Raw genomic sequence first — 6,000 nt, forward strand, 5'->3', positions numbered from 1 at the left:
TATACTTATTTGCGAGTCGTATAACCATGCTTGATATGACCGAGACACCTTTACAACGTTCGTCAGGCGTTAAGCTAAATGAAATTTGTTCACCTCAGGCATGTCTGCCTAACTATAGCTAGCAGTTCAGGTGTGGGATTGTCAGTCCCGAATAGATCTATTCACAAATATCACGCTCTCCCTCAAGGAGACTCTGGTTATACTAAAAGGATTTATCCCTGTACACCTAAGGGTACAGTATTGAAGTAGAGCCTCACAATTATGTATAATCTAGTTTACAAGCTAGAAACAATATAAAACAATAATTATCCTTGAATAATTGTACTTTATACTCCTAATAAAATATATAACATAAACTAAATCTGTCATAGTTTATACATATCCATGAAATATGATTTGGTAAAAACTGACTAGAGGGTTATCCCAAACTATACCCATTATAGTTTATTAGAATTGATATGGAAAATGTTTTGTAAAAACCTTTCTGAAAGCTATGAAGTTAGATTTCCAAAATAAAAACTTCCCTTATGCTCAACATATTACAAAAAGGGATAAAATATCCGAATATGTTATTAAACGTGGAAATCGTTGGATTGTATTAATAACTTTAAAACTTAATAAAATACTTTGAGTTTAGCTTGTATTCCCCCTGAAAACATTAAAAACACGGAAAATGTAGAGGTATGAACTCACCTCGGGTAAGTGGTTTGATTGAAGGATCGATACGGAAGGCTGGATGTTCAAGTGAAGCCTTGAACACGATTTGATCCTAATTAACACGTAATGACACATAAAGGAGTCAAATGAAGGTATTTCACCACTAGATGTGATGGAGAACCACTCTAAGGACTTGGAACTACTTGCACTAAGTGTTAGGACCTTAAAGGATTGCATGAGGGAGGTGTATGGCCACCTTAAAGGTGTGTGCGGCCATGGGTGTGCGGCCCAAGGGATGTGCGGACGTACACTCATGATGGAAGGTGCCTTCGAGGTGTTTTCAAGGTCCATACTTGCATCCATGAAGTGTTCTAGGTCCATACTTAGTTGTATTACAAGTTTAAGGTCTTAGAAATGGGTTTGTGGTCCTAGGGTGTGTGTGTGTGGTCGCACACGGGAGTGTACTGTCGCACACAAGGAGTGTGCTACCGCACAAGGGTGTGTACGCCCGTACAAAGGTGTGTGCGGTCGTACACCCTACATGATGATGTCCAAAATGCCAATTCTAGGGTGTAGCAAAGCTAGGTTCATGTCCAACTCGAATATGGAAGTCCAACTCTCACTTTAGAGGGTCTTTTAGGAGTGTGAGGCCACCTTATGTGGGTGTGCGGCCGCACTCCTTCAAAGAGATGAAGAACATGACGAGACTCAATGATTCAAGGCTTAGATCAAGTGGTTCTTCAAGCACAACAAGCTAAGGGATGGATTACTCACGTTTTTTAATCTTTGGAGAGTTTGTGGTTGAAGAAGCTTGAGAGAAATGGTGTTGTATGCTGCCAAGGTGTTAAAGGATTGAAAGTAAAGGGGTCTATCCTTTATATAGGGGTAGGTGTGCTGCCTAGAAGTGAGTGTGCGGCCAAGAGGTGAGTGTGCAGCCGCACACCCATGTGTACGGCCGTACACTCCCCCTAAGGGTGTGTATGGCCCGGTTTTGTCACCCTACGACTTGTTGACTCATTCCTAACCTCAACCTTGGGTATACTCAAGCTTAGAACGCTTAAATGGACCCTTAAACCGTACAAGAAGTCAACAGAATAAGTTTAACATTGATTGAATTGACTAAGTGTTCAAGATAAAAGCTCCGGGTTGTCACATTATCCCCCCGTTAGAGGGAATTTCGTCCCGAAATTCAATAATAAAGATGTAACTCGCGGACTTGGAAATGATGGGGGTACCTCTGTTTCCTTGTATTCTTTTGCTCTCAAGTGAATTCAAGTTCCCGCTTGGCATTCCAGCGTACCTTCACTATCGGGATGTGACGTTACTTCGTTCGATTGAATTCATGTCCCATGAATTTGAATGATTCCCCCATGAAGTGTAGACTCTCGTATAGCTCGATATCGTCGAGGGGAACCACAAGTGTCTTATCGGACGGACACTTCTTTAGGTTCAACACGAGGAAGACGGGATGAACGCTGTTAAGCGCTCGAGGTAACTGGAGTTTGTACGCTACGGGATCGATCCTAGCAAGGATCTCAGACGGTCCAACGTATCTTGGATTTAGCTTTCTACGCTTTCCGAAGCGTATCAGGCCTTTCCAAGGTGAGACCTCCAAAAAGAACACGTTCACCAATCTGGAACTCCAATGGTTTTTATCTCTTATCGGCGTAGCCCTTTCGTACGATCCCTTTCAGTCGCCTCTCGGATGATTTCAGGACTCGTGAGAGTACTGTCGTGGACTTGACTCTTGACTAGTTGCGTGTCGCCCACCTCAGCCCAGCACAGAGGGGATCTATACTTACGGCCACAGAGGGCTTCGAACGGCGCAACCTTGATGCTGGAAAGGTCGTCGTTGTTGCAAGAAAGTTCCATTAAGGGTAGATGAGTGTCCCACGACGTATTTACAATTGTCCGGATTATTCTATTACTTTGTCCATCTCTTTGTGGATGATACTCTTTGTATGAATACTTTCGGGTTTTCGAAGAGAGATGAATTTTCGAAGTTCGCATCCAGTTTGTCGTTACGAGCGACGGGAGTTTTGCGATCGAACGATTCAAGACAAAAGGGTTTGGTATAACATAGACTCAGTCGGACTAAACAGGATGACGTCGTAGAATCGCACGTTAAGTTCGTCCGGAAGGATCATTTTGTTAGCACATTGGTGCCCCTGGGTGAATGTCTCTGATGTTTGTTGTGTTTGATTTGAAATTGAAGGGTACCACAAGTACGAGGGTTCTGATACTTCGAAATCATGAACTTTTTATGAAATGGTTCTTACTAGATTTTCCTAGTATAACTACAACTGACTGTAACGTATTCACTAAGCTATCATAATTTACTCATTAGAGCTTCAAATCTTATAGGAATGTCGTGATTTAATTTGGACGAGAAAGTAATCACAGTTATGAACAACTATTGGGGTTTTCGAAAATGTACCAAAACATAGCAGGGTTCTTTGATGTTTCCTCATTCTCTGAGGTCAGACTCCTCCTGCTCCCCCGTTGTTCTTCTCTGTTGGGCAGTCTCTTTTGAAATGTCCCATTTCACCACAGGTATGGCATACTTGAACTATACTGGCATCGGTAGTGGAAGTGATGTGATGAGTCGGGGTTCTTTTGAGGCGAGCTTCCTTCCCACCTTTAGTCCTTGGACAATTTCTTTCGAAATGTCTGGGTTCGCCACAGCCATAACAAACCTGACCCATTTTCACTCCAAAACTGAGGTGTTTGGCTGTGTCGGTGCCCTGCAGTAACGAGTGGTGTGTCCTTGTCTGTTGCATTCTTACATCGCAATTTACGGCATTTTCCTACGTGATGGAAATTGCACTTCTCTCAAATTGGTAGATTCCCAACATATCGTCGTACTGGCGTTGGCATTGGAGTGGCAGATGTTGTGGCTGTAGGAGTTGGCATAGATTGTTGTCTCATGGCAAGTCTTTGAGATGACTTACGCTCCCTCTTGTTCCAGAATTTTCGTTTGGCGCTCTTAGGTTTGGGAGTTGGAGTGCTCTCCTGGATAAGCCCTTATTGGTTTCCTGGTGTGCTGCTACAATTCGAGGTGTGGAAACTGTTCCCATTCCTATTTGGGTTGTTAGCGTTAAGAAAAACTAGGGTGGCTGCTACGGCTGCTGTGACAGTAGCTTGGAACGTAGCTGAGTTCATCTGGAGGATTGGTGTCTTACCGGTGGGTTGATTACGTTTCTTCGGAGGCATGATTCTGCTACATGTCAAGGAAAGAAGCTTGTGAGCAACAATGGTTGTCTCTAGATGTATCCTCAATGTTTATCTATGCATTAAGATTTCCCGTTTTGCTATCTGACTCTCATTGATTCTACCTGCATCCCCATGATGTGGTCCTAGCAAGAATATAAAAGATTTGAACACAATAAAGTTCACATACAATAAACTTACTAACTCCTTGTTGCTCAGTTCATTGTGCCGGCTGGATAACTCTCACATTTTCGTCGGCTCTAGACGATATGGAGATTTAGCTATAAGGGTAGTTCCGGGGGTCAAGTCGATACGGGATTCAACTTGATACTCGGAAGAAATCCCTGGAATGTCTTTGGGGAAGTCACCAGGAAAGTTGCAGACTTCGGAGATGCTCTCGAGGCCTTTAACTTCTTGCGTTTCATCGGCAACATGAGCCAGGAATGCATGGCACCCCTTTCGCAGATACTTCTAGGCTTTGGCGCAGGAAATGATACGAAGGTTCGAACAAATTTTATCACTATAATCAATGAGGGCTTCGTCAGAGGGAAAGATTGAGACGAATCGCCATCTCGAAGCAAATGACATCAGCACGATTTGGGCTCAAACATCTCATGCCGATTATGACATCGTAGATTTTTATGGAGACGGATATGAAATCGATGGGGAAAAGGAATGATCGTCTTGAGGTAAAAGTACTTCCTATGACACATGCTTTTAAGACGAAGCAGTGGTGTGACTTTGATAAAATTGGTGAATTTGCATGCTACTGATCCAAGGTATACTTTTGACAATGATAATCTTTAACTGATATATGCTTGTTGCCACTATAACTGAAACTGAGATTACACATATTTCGGAAACCTTGACCTAAAAGTAGGTCTAAGTCATACTAATAAAGAGAAAATCTTTGCAACATGAAAGACGGAGATGTTTACGGAAAAGGGCTACTAAGAACATAGATATGAAAGTTATTCCTTAGACCAAAAAGGATGGATGAGTAGAGTATCCCCCTATCGACGACGGGTACTTCTCGGACGGATCCTTAAGTTAGCCAGCTGGCGCTCCATGTCTAGCATGCGGCTCTCGTATACTGACCGTCGTGCGTGGAGCTCTATGACTTCGGCTCGAGTTGTAGCTAACTCTTGGTGCAGAGCTTCATTGTTCCTTGCAGCCCTCGCATGAGCAATCTCGAGGCGACGAATGCGATCTGTGCTGGTGTTCGAATCCTCTTCGAGCTCCACGGTTCGCTGAAGAGTCGCCATACCTAGCTCCACATTGCGAACCACTCGGCGTATCAGGATTGGAAGGGCCCTGTCCGTGGGGCCTCCTTCGTTCAGATTGTAGAAGTTGCAGTTTTCGTCGTATGGGAGGGGTTGGTCTTGCTCGTGGCTCCACCTATTCAAACTCCCGACCCACATAGGCGTTGGACCTTGGAATCCAACTTGAGGTTTAGGGTTCGATATTGGGGTCACTTGAGGTAGGTTTTCAACTTCGAGTTCCGAGTCAGTCTCTTCAGGAAATGGTTCGGCAAAGTCATCGTCCGAAGGAATTTCATGGTTTCCTTCTGGCTCTGGATCGATCCATCCATCATCTCCTTGGTTGGGAAAGTACGGGTCGCCAGGAAGATGGAATCCAACCATGCTATCCACGCGAGGTGATGGTAAAGGGATAGTTAATAGGCTTCGACTCTAATAATACTTCCAATGTATTATAGCTACATGATTGATTCTTGAAGAATGGATTCTTGGGTCAGTTTCCGGTTCGGTCGTTATAGCATCCTAAATTACTCCTATAGTATTTTAACCCTTATGTTTGATTCTAGAACTCTTCTGGTATCTAGTAAGTTTTAGGCTTGCTGCAACACCACAGTCACTCCCAAGCACATGTTCGTCATGTCTCGAATGAATATAGTTGATCAAGCTATATTGATCCTAGACATGATTACATAACTGCCCAGGTTTAACCGCGATATCCAACATCCAAATACTTTTGTTTTGTTCTACTTACAACACGGATTTTGGTACTCGGATATACTTATATACTTTGTTATAAAAATACTTATATTTTTGAAAGTATACTTTTAGTTTAGAGCACTTAGGCCCCATAATGTTTATAGTTGTATACCATGTA

This window comes from Lactuca virosa, chromosome 9 (assembly GCF_052849685.1).
Source record: "Lactuca virosa cultivar CGN04683 chromosome 9, Lactuca_virosa_CGN04683_v6, whole genome shotgun sequence".
Taxonomy (NCBI): Eukaryota; Viridiplantae; Streptophyta; class Magnoliopsida; order Asterales; family Asteraceae; genus Lactuca; species Lactuca virosa.